The sequence below is a fragment of the Hesperophylax consimilis genome, chromosome 11 (genome assembly GCF_061612785.1).
Source record: "Hesperophylax consimilis isolate HC1 chromosome 11, BYU_Hcon_1.0, whole genome shotgun sequence".
NCBI classification, from domain to species: domain Eukaryota; kingdom Metazoa; phylum Arthropoda; class Insecta; order Trichoptera; family Limnephilidae; genus Hesperophylax; species Hesperophylax consimilis.
This window is the reverse complement of record NC_142846.1, coordinates 12,045,618-12,057,710: the sequence shown is the minus strand read 5'-3', so window position 1 is coordinate 12,057,710 and position 12,093 is coordinate 12,045,618. Positions and strand designations below refer to the sequence as shown.

The 12,093-nt window shown below is 31.3% G+C and overlaps 1 protein-coding gene across 2 annotated transcripts in view; it reads right to left on the bottom strand.

Moving 5' to 3' along the window:
- The window catches only part of LOC149419800 (popeye domain-containing protein 1-like), a 157,592-nt gene that overhangs the window by 128,518 nt on the left and 16,981 nt on the right, over positions 1–12,093 (bottom strand). The gene's annotated exons all lie outside the window — the stretch shown is intronic.

Genomic DNA, 12,093 nt, shown 5'->3' with positions numbered 1-12,093 from the left:
TGAACAAATTTGCGAAGTCCAAATTCGGCAAAACAAATTTCTTCTATTTTCAGAGTCGAATATTTCGTTTAAGTATTTAGTTAAGACACTTTTATAAATGTTCATAGAATCCAATTACTGGTTGTTCTCAGGGACGAAATGAAAACTCCTTTACATATTCGCATCGATACGGTCCCTAGAATTAGTTTTTCATAGCATGTGTCAACTTGAAGTCATTCAAATGAACGGAAGAACATGTTTACACCCCAAGTTGGCGTCACATCCACATGAGTGACAATTATTACGTTATTTGTCGTGACGTGCGTGAAATATTACGTGCTTCTTAGTAAACTGTCGTAATCATGTAAACTGTAGTCGAACCAGTCTATTTAACGCATTGGCTGATCTCTCAATCTTATTTTTTTTATTTATTGATTTTATTTTATCCATTTTTACATCCAAGTTTACACATATTTAATTTATTATAACTTACATTAATAATTTTCTTTTGCTTAACACGGCTCTTACAATCTTACTTGCATCTTGATTCTATCAATTGGTGCAGACTTTATAGTTTCTTTGACTTTGACTTTTTAAGTAGCGTATTTTCATTGCACGTTCTTGTGTTCACGTCTGAATGTCCTTGTTGCATATAATTTTTTTTGGTATTTTGGTAATAGGTTATTTCTTATTTTATGTATAAATATCATCGCGTTTTTAAGTTGCTATGAATGAGCGTATAAATGAAGAGAGCTTCTTTCAAGGGAAGTATGGATCATGGAATATTATAAATAAACTCATACATTTCCCATTATTCCTTAATCGCATGTTCAGTTGGCGCTTTGTTACTATGTTAAATGTTAAGTTAATGCTCTCACTGTGCTATTATTATAATGTTTTGTTCTCACTCTATGATTTGTATATATTATAAGCACCCCCATTGTATTTTTGATTAGTTAAATTTTGAACCCTGAAGATGCTTCTACCAAGCGAAACCAGTCGGTCTTAATAAAATTAAAAATAATTCGTGGTTTTTAAATTATATATATAATAATTTGTGTGTATCAGACAAATTTTCCACCAACGATCTTCTTACAAAACTGCCTAAAAATGACACAGTCAATAACTTCTTGTTATCTGTTATAGTTTGGCCAGTAATAATGAGATTGTTATTTTAAAAAAACTGATTTGACGTTGAATATTTTTTGTCTTAGGAATTTCAATATTTGTGCTGAAAGAGATAATTGAAACTCCACACAAACGTGAATTCTTCAAATAAAGGTTAAAAGAATGTAATGTCATACAGATCAAAAGGTTCGAGCCTCTCAAAGATTCGAAGGCAATTTCCTAATAAAATGGATGAACCCTCACACAAAAGTGATTGATTATAATATATAACCCTCTGACCTTCTAGGCCTAGTCCTTACAATAGAAATTTATTTGAAAAATTTAATAACATTGATATTTTATGTCAAAGTCAGTCAACATACAGATAAATTTTAAAAATAAAACAATGTTAAGGCGATGCCATACGTCGTAATGCAAAATCATGTGTTTTTGATTGGAAAATTTGGTCGCCTAGAAATGTTTCAGATGCTTTGATTAAATACTGCGAGTAGAATACATCTTGACCTTTGAAATAATCGAGTATTTTTTCATAAGTCTTTTTATAAGCCCAGAAAAAAATAATTTATAACGCCTATGAAAACTGCTTTAAAGTTCAAAATTTCCTACTTACGAACCCATTTTCGGTTATGGTTTTACTGTATAATGTGGCAAATTAAGTTATTTATAAAATAATCGGATTTTTTTTAAATATTTATGCCTGAACATCCACAAAATAAAATAAAAGGCACTTTTTGGCCATGTTTTTTTCTTGCATAAATCAAAACAGGCGGATGGTGTTAAGCGGGAATTTAAGCCTTATCGCCATCTACGTAAGGAGTGTTATTGATGGCGGCTTGATTCAAAATATTACACGACGTAGTGCATCGCCAGTAAGAAACAATAGGGTATTTTCACAATTTATTTTTTAATCTCGAAAAAATTTATAAAAAAAGGACGACAATGAAGGTACATATTTTATTTTTATGTGAAGAATAAATTTTCTATAACGATTTAAAATGTGCCATTTTCGATTTGCCAAAATTGTGTTTTATTCGTGAATTCATGCGACGTTGGTGACAGGCGTTTTACCGGACATTTTTCCGCGTTTTCTATCTCAAAATGACGTTAAAGCCAATTGGAACCGTTTCGGAACGTGCGTTTTAAGAACTTATGAAATCAATAATTATTAATAAAAATAATTACATATTTTTAGTTCGATAATCATAATCAGAAAAATAATCTTTTAATCTTCCTCACATTTTTAACGGTGAAAATACACATTAAGTTTTGTTATAAGTTTAGATTTACACATATATCTATAGTTTTATTATGAGGTTGATGAAATTTCGCACGCTTGAACTACATCAGATTTGGAAAATCTCTCCGTAATACCAGGGCAACGCCGGGGACTTCAAGTATTATACAACGCCCCCTTTTAGCAAGCACTACAGGTACGTTTATAAATATAACATTATTCGGGACTGTGTACATAAAATACAGGGTTTTCCAATAAGAGGTGTTATTTTGATATTCAATCGTAAAAGATCAATGGTTTCGTTGTGGCGCGTAGCGCCGTCTTGTTGAAAGTAAACGTTGTCCAGATCAATACCATCCAATTCCAGAAATAAAAAAAATCATTAATCATCTCTCGATAGCGCAATCCATTCACCGTAACTGTTGCTCCAGCCTCATTTTCGAAAAAGTAAGGTCCAATACTCCGACGGATCATAAACCGCACCAAACAGTCACACGTTAAGGAAAAAGAGGCTTTTCAAAAATAACTCTTGGGTTTTCCGAGCCCCAGATGCGACAATTTTGCTTGTTGACGAAGCCACCGAGGTGAAAATGGGCCTCATCACTCAAGATGATTTGCATTTGATTCACTCAAGTGAAATTTAATAATTTCAATGCGTTGTTGAAGCGTGTATCGTTCCATTTTTATTAATGGCGTAGTTTCTACTTGTCAAATGTCAAAAAATTACAGCTTCAAAAGTAACATCTACCGAAATAACGGGCTATTAAAAAATAACACCTCTTATTGGAAAATCCTGTATTATCAATATACAAATAAAAGAAAAGAGTTACACGATAACGCATCAAAATGACAATTCAACACACAGGTCTGTTTATTTTTGAGCCCGTACTTTTTAATGTATTTTCCTGATTTTGTTTTTATGCATTTCTATAGTCCATCATTGAGGATACTTTTTTAACTTTTTGACACCAACAGTACATAAATCAAATGAGTGATTATAATAATTCATAAAGTCTTATAAGACAACTTTTTTTGTGACATATCTAAGTGATTCTTCATATGTTGTGTCTGTATGTTGCTTCTGTGAAATGTTTTGTAAATGTTTTCTTCATACATTGTGTCTGCACATTGGGTTGGGTTGGGTCTAATTTTTCTGTACAAACATTAAAAAGTTATATAAAGTAATCAAAAGCGATGAAAAAAAACTAACATGTCAACCTAACCTACGTACCCTATTTTTCTAGTTTGTGTTTTTCTCATCTCTTTGCATAACTTAATATCACTTTTTAAAGGTGTGTTGAATTGTAATTTTGATGCGTTATCGTGCCACCACAAAAAAGACATTGAATATAACAGAGTGAGAAAGAATTCAGTCACAAGACAGGTCTGATGAGGTATATAAGTTATTCGCAAGGGAAATTTATAGGGGTTTAGCGGGAAATATATAGGTATCATAATTTAGAACTGAAGCTTAAATTTAGTTGGTTATTAATTACTTTGCTATAACTATTAATGTCAATTCGATTACCTATTCTATACAAAATGAGTATTTTATTACATACAAAATGTCAAAACGCGAATTGATTGCTTTCCCCGAAAATGTATAATACTCGTTACGACATATCTAATGTAGGTATATAAATATTTTTTATTGATTATACTACCTTGTAGAGCAGCATTTATATTGTGATATTTTTAAAAAAATATGATGTTCTTATACATTCGTATTTAAAACAGTATAAAGAATATTTTCATAAGAATCTGAATAATTTTTTTTTTTTTCTTTTTTCATAAAAATATATTTGAATACAGGTTTTTTACATGCTTTTCGACTACCACACTAGACACATGTCGGTATTATGGTAGTAGAAATTTGTGTATAATTATATAAATGTAAAACATGATTCATTCAGTTGTAAAATAGGTACCTATAGGTTAAATAGGTTTAACTGAAAATAAGAAAGAGATGAAAATAAATATAAATAAATAAATAATTTTAAAAAGAAATTTTAAACAGAATTGAAATGAAAAAAAAGAATAATAAAGCAAATGAACTTAATTTAATGATGTCAGGTATTCTTTAAAATAGTTCTTTCCCTTCATAAATAACCAATCTGAATATATAATATTATGTATATGATCCAGTCTTATTTAGTCTACGATATGATCACATACAGGAAAGGAATTGGAGTAGGTGAATCTTGTAAACATAAAGGTAAAAATAAAAATAAGGTAGGATACAAATAAAAATAATAGATAATGCTAGGGATAGTAGAAATAAAAATAAGAATAATCGCATCAGCGTAATATAAAGTTTTTGTTGAAAGTTAATTTAGAGATAAAAATTTTAATCGAAAAATAAGAACACTATTATGTTGTAAGGCATTCTTTATAATATTTCCTTCCTTGAGCAAATAACCAGTTCTGTACACTAATGGCATAAAGATCATCAGTTTTCGATGTCTTAATATCAATACTCAGTAAGTTGAATATTTTAGGCGCTATATAAGAGAACTGTCGCTGGGCGAAGGCTGTTTTTGTTGGAGGAATTTTAAAGCCCAGCTACACTACTCGCGAAGTTGATCGAAGTTGACCGAATACGATAGTGTTGGCACGAACTTCACTTCGCTTCGGGCAACTTCGCTTCGCTTCGCCCGACTTCCGATTGTTGTCGGTAAATGCGCCCGAGTCAAAGGACTCGAAGCGTTACTCGCGAAGTTGCACGAGTGTGTGGGCACGCACTTCGAACTTCGGCTAACTTCGTCGAGGACTTCGTCGAAGCGTCGAAGCGAGTAGTGTAGCTGACACTTCATTACAATTCATTAAAATGGGAGCCTCGATCGAAACCCCGCTATTAGATTCTTGTGTGGCTTAACCTTTACCTAAAGGTGGATAGGCAATAAAAATAATTGCTGATGATAACATTCTATTTTTAAAAACTTATTTATGTAGATCATCAACTTTGTTGATGAATATTGTGGTGAATGATGTTTATCCGTGTAGGTTGCCGAACTTTTGTATTCCAAATAAAAACTTTCCGATATGCCTGGAAACGGATAGAATACAAAATACTACATCAACAAAGGAAGCTTGAAAACCGCCAGTTTATAAAGAACTTCTTTTCGTACGAAAGAGAAAAGTTTTTTTTATAGAATTCAACAGAACTAATTTATTATACTGGATTATTCAGTGGAATCAAAAGAGAAAAGCGCACATTGCAAATTACAACGAAATATATTAAATCATTTATTTATTTATTCGTATCATTTGCGTCGGCATTTTAGTCATAAATAAATTTTCCCAGAACAACCAACTTCCTAAATGAAAAATAAACTGTTATATTATTTTCCAATGGGTCGTCTGATACTTGGTTATTTCTAACAAAGGAAAATGATAAAGGCCGATCGATTCAGAAACAATGAATAGAATACACAGATAACGAAAACTGATAAAAATACAAAATACAAGTTTACAGGTAGAACTTGTATCTTGGTAGGTCAATTTAATATTTTTTAATCATTTTTTCCAGATCTACGAATCGTCGTAAAATCAACGCTTACAAAATTTACAAAGACATTTTATCTGCGCTACTTGATCTTAGCGTTAATATCAAAGATATTATAATTAATATTATAATATTACAAAATAAATTCACAAAGAAAATAAAAAAAATGGATTAAAGAACAAAAAATACAATATTACCAAAATGCTATAGCATAAAATAAAATAAAAACCTACACGTAACACACAAAACCAATATAAACACACATCACTCACAAACACACAAGATTATATTTTAAATGTATTATTTGCTCTTTAAATGTATTATGTATATTATGTTTTCATATTATAAAATGAAGGCCTCAGCAGGGGCAAGCCACCCAGTGAGGCCAACATTACTGGAAAATTTTGAAATGTAAAAAATTTTGAAATGTAAAAAATTTTGAAATGTAAAAAATTTTGAAATGTAAAAAATATTGTATCAAATAAATTTTTTTTTTTTTAAATTGGTCAATATCTACAAATCTGGGTAAAGTCCACGAACACAAAATACTTGGTAAAGTCCACGAAACAAATAATTTTGTTTATTGTAGCAACCATGTTAGCTTGAGATGATGTAGCAATTTTTGTTTTTTCTTTCTAAATATGTTTTTTTCTATATACTATGTTTTATAGTAATGTGTGGTGCAGGACCTTTTTCAATGGTTGAATTTAAGACTGATTACATTGGAAGTCTATAAAGGATGAATATTCGACATTTTTCAAGAGATTTCATTTGATATACAATCAATTCAAGAATTTCTACTTACGGCGCGCCGTCCTTATGCGCCAAAGGAAATTACGGCAAAAAATAGGTAAAAGCAACGTCTTCAAACTAATCATAAATACCTTTGAAATGTTTTCTATAAACCAATTCAAATTGAACAAAAATGATTTATTTTGTAAATGCAACCCAATAGTCTACGTAAAGTTCAGTTATTTTTCGAGCGGCCAATATAGCTTTAATTGCGCCCGATTCATTGACGGTCCATTGACGATTTATTGACGATTCATTGACGATTCATTGACGCTGGTCCTATTGTCCCTATTTGAAAATCATAGAGTTTTCAACACGGATATTGCTTTAACCTGAGCTGAGCTTTAACGTTACAGTTTTAACGTAAAATGGATATAATGTATGTTTTATGAAATACTGTTGCTAAAAAATATATTGAAATATTCACACTTTAGTTAGAGTTTTAAAAAAAGTTCCACCGAGTTACGCGATATTTTATTACTAGTTCGAAAAAATATCTTATAAGTAATATGAAAACGTTATATTTATGTCCCCGTTTTTCGCCCTTTGTTAAATCGAGCGCATTATTTTTAGGTAGTCTTGGCGAACACGCTCTGAAGGAAATGAATTACATATTTATAATATTAAAAAATTATAAGTTTTTAATTTTTCAGTGTAATCATAATTATGTTATATTTGCATATATTTCATCTCACTAATTAAAAATACAGAAATAATTAATAAATCAAATATTTAAACAAAAACAAAAAATAGAATACTACAAATACCTGACCCCAACTATCCCTAATTGGGCATTCTTCTGATAGATTTACTTCTGAATTCTCGTCACAAGCATTTCTGATCAGAATATTAAATAAAAATATTTTTGGCGTCGTAAATTAATAATTCGGCCTTCTGTGCGGCGGTGTAGTTACAGGAGTGAATTTATTTCTCCCTCTTTTATCAATCGGGTCAGCTAGTGCTATATTTAGTTTCAGGAGTGAATTTATTTCTCCCTCTTTTATCAATCGGGTCAGCTAGTGCTATATTTAGTTTCAGGAGTGAATTTATTTCTCCCTCTTTTATCAATCGGGTCAGCTAGTGCTATATTTAGTTTCAGGAGTGAATTTATTTCTCCCTCTTTTATCAATCGGGTCAGCTAGTGCTATATTTAGTTTCAGGAGTGAATTTATTTCTCCCTCTTTTATCAATCGGGTCAGCTAGTGCTATATTTAGTTTCAAGAGTGAATTTATTTCTCCCTCTTTTATCAATCGTTTCATAAAACTCATTCTATCTCCTTTTCAATTACAAGTACATATAATTTAAATAGATTTAGAAAAAGAGACAACACCAAGCTTTATCTTTGCATTTAAATGTTTATCATAGACGACCCGTATAATTTGAAATAATTCGATAAAACAGAAAACTACCAAAGAGTTCACCCGGCCAAGGTTTGCCAATTTTCTTAGTAATTAATTTTATGTAACTAACAATTACCTTCACAATACGTTTGTCTAACTAAATGCTTTTTTTAGCTTCATATAAATTGGTAAATTATGTGTACAAGAAAAAATCATCGTAAAATGTTTTTAAAAACTTGAGCTATGTTTGCGTTCAAAATTTGAAACATTTTATTGCAAGATATGTCCGTTTTTAATATTAAAATCTGAAAGAATATTTTGTCTGCTTTCAATAAAAATAATTCATTAATAATTTTAAGACACGTTAAAAAAAGCGAATATATTTAAAAATGAAAACCAAGCGGTAATATTTGAATAGGTATTTTTTTTTACGACCCTTTGTGTTATTTTACAATTAGGTCCGTTGACCTATAAACGTGACAGCAAGGTGTACCTACATAACTGTGGTAAAAGCCTTAACAAAACAAAGGAATAAATTAAGCCCTATTCACAAGGGAATGAAAAGCCAGGCGAAAAACTATCGGGAATGTGAAATTCGGCGATTGGCTGTTCACACGACCGCGCCATCAATTTGACATTTACAAGTTACACACAATATACGGCGATGCCGGAGTTTTTATCATAGAACAAATTATAATGGATTTTGGACCAGACAAATTATTTAAAAAGACAAATTGATATTACCTAACGTCTTTACAAGTTAACATTTAGTAGATGAGAGAGACTGAACTATCAGTATTGCAAGAGCCACCAAAAGTAGCGAACCGCTTGGGGTGACATGGCAGAGGTGTAGGTTATCCAATAAATATTTCCCGGGGCGGCGGTACCAATACCCACCTCCCGAATATAATATTAAAAGGTACAAAATAAATTTTAGGTGTTTGATAAATCGATTTAATACGTCTATTTTCAAAACTGAATAATATATCTACATATTACAATATAAACCGTTCAGCAATAAATAAGGATTCTGATAAATGTGTAGCGGAAGCAAAAATTAGCAACCAAAAATCCTAATTTCCTCCAACGCGAAGCTTAATGCAAAATCACTATTTTGATTAATCTTTATAACGAATTGGTTTACATTATGAATACCAAAAAATATGCTTTAGATAAATTGAAGGTTTTCATATCGTTTCGCTTGAGTAGAATACAAATAAAAAAATAAATTACCCAATAAAAAAAAATAAATGTAAAAAACTAAAAGAAATATTTTTAAATAGAAATGTATGAACGCGTAAAGGAAACAACTTTTAAAAATACATTATTATAGCTAAGATTATCTGTGATAGTTTCACTTGATTAACTTTTTGCTTTCTTAAAAAAATATTTACAGAATAAATAAAAAACAGTTTTTGCTTGAAATCGAACGTTTCTAGACTCCGTTTGTCAAGCGATTGTAATGCCTATTACCTACAATGTAAAGTATACCAAGAGTATACACATGTTTGGCTTGTAGCTTCCTCTTAAAAATGCACCCAGTTGTTAGGTACCTACTCCAAAATTAAACCTTACGTCAAACCATTTTAAAGTTAATTTTAATATAAAACACGATACCGATAATGCAGCAGATCTGTGGGTAGGTATCAGAGATGTGCTTTATTTCAAATAAATCCATTTCAAAAGGAAATGCAAAATGCAAAATGGGTATTTTCCATTTTGCATTTTAAATGCTTTTCTAAAAACCATTTTGCATTTTAAATGCTTTTCTCAATGCATTTTCCATTTTAAATGATTTTTTGCAACATTCTTCCTACTATCCCCACTCATCTTTTTTTCATAAGCCCCAAATATCAGTCGGTCCTCAACCTCGCTGTGAGAGATAATTTCCATTTGTCAAGTTGCTCCCTGGTAGGAGCCCTGGCAATTGAGTGATACCATTACAAAAAATACTGATTCAAATACTGAACATGGGGCCATGACGCTGTAATATTAAATATTAGATAGCAGTTTCTATGTTTTTACGTTGACAACATTAGTCCCGCGCAAATTTTTTGTGGTTTCATAATCTGTAGTCGTGGTGTTTTTGGATTTACCACCATGTAATATGTTTGTTCTACATTGATGTCCATTATTAAATGACAAAATTGTTTAAAAATTCTATAATTATTTTAATTGTTTGACCTGAGAAACCATTTTGCATTTTCAATGCATTTTGAAAATAGGTATTTTGCATTTGAAATGCTTTTCTAAAAACCATTTTGCATTTTCAAATGGAAAAGTTTTGACCAATTTCCATTTTGCATTTCAAATGGTTTTGGGTACCCATTTTGCACATCTCTGGTAGGTATATATATATATAAAATGGTTACATCGGGTAACTCGACCGTTTCCAGATTCCATCTTATTTATCCAGTCCAGCTGATAAATGCATCTTTGTCTCTGTTTCCGTGTAATAATTTCCCGCGCAAACGTATCTGCAACCGGAAGGAAGTCGTCACCGCGATGGCGTCGGCCGGGAGGAAATGAAAAGCCGCTCTGTGCACCTTCCCTGTTCTACTTACGATCTACTATTATCATTATGATTATGTACTAGTAGTTCTGTGAACAGTTAGTACACGTCGCGTTCAAAAATAAATATGTTTCAAATTTTCTTTTAATTAATAAATCAAAAAATAAAATTCTCTGACATCATAAGACTTAAGTAGTAGACACTTAAATACATACGTATTTATGGTTCCATGATAACTCATGATTCATTATTCTCATGATTCCGAAACTTCACAATCTCGGAAACAAATATTCTGATCTGGGTGATATATTTCATTTGAAAACTAATCAGTATAAATGTTGTATATTCTATCACTTTTATTCTTCTATGTAGACACAAATAAACCTATGTACCCATACAACTTCTCTGCTTCTACTATTTTGTTTTGTTGAATCTTTTAAACCCAATTATATGCGTGAGGATCACAGACATAGGAATTAATAGACGAGAAGATAATGGCGAGGGGTAAAATCAACTGTTGAAGAACGAAGGGCGTAAGGCTGACTGTGATTCGTCAATAAATCAATCTGACAGTAAATAGGCATCTCGCATTATAATATCACCATTTACTTCTTAAAAGTAAAACGTGCTTTTGAATGAATAGACATTTTTACATGGGAGCGCAAATTACTCGCCACGTTATGAACAAATTTGCGAAGTCCAAATTCGGCAAAAAAATTCGGTTGTATTTTCAGAGTCGAATATTTCGTTTAAGTATTTAGTTAAGACACTTTTATAAATGTTCATAATTTACTTCCCAGCAACCAACCAGCTTTGTGTTTCGCGTCCAGACGTTTCTCGATGTGATAGTATAATATGTTTCTAAAACTGATCTATATTATACGATGTGAATATGCTTAAAATAAAGTAAAATAATGCTTATATATGGAATGTAATACGACAATTGGGTTTATTCTCTTTTTCACGTCTATTTTTACAAGTTTTCATAGTACAAGTCAACATTTTGCCGTGTTATTTCGTAAAATGAACCGATGATGCCTCGACCATAGTTCGCACAAGAATGATGACGTCACGTTTTCAAATTTCACTTGAGGCCATACGCCAGCACAGCCGGTTCCAATGGAACCGGTATGGGGAGTGGGGATAATACGCTTTTAATCACTTAGGGCAGGTCTACTAATATTCATATGTCTATGTGTATCACGGAATTGTATATCTTAAAAAGGCCTACAGAAAAGTCCGCGATGGTATTTGTTTATCTCCTACGGATAACCCTCAGCAACGCCAGGTACACGTCAGCTATCCTATAAGTAGAATTTGGGAATTTTCGGGAACGCCGAAGTTTCTACATAGCTTTCTTGACATGTACCACGATTTTGATTAGATTTTTCACAGTTATGTTTTATAGAACATTGGAAGTATAAATATTTTTAACGTGCAAATTTATTAATTTACTTTATTTAGTCAGTTAAGAAAACAACTAACGAACCTGTATATATTTATAATTTATTATTTAGATTAAAATAGTTTGTTTTTACCATGTCCCATTTCTACATTCAATGGAAAGTCTGCCTTAGAAATTAATTTTAGGTGTATTAGATT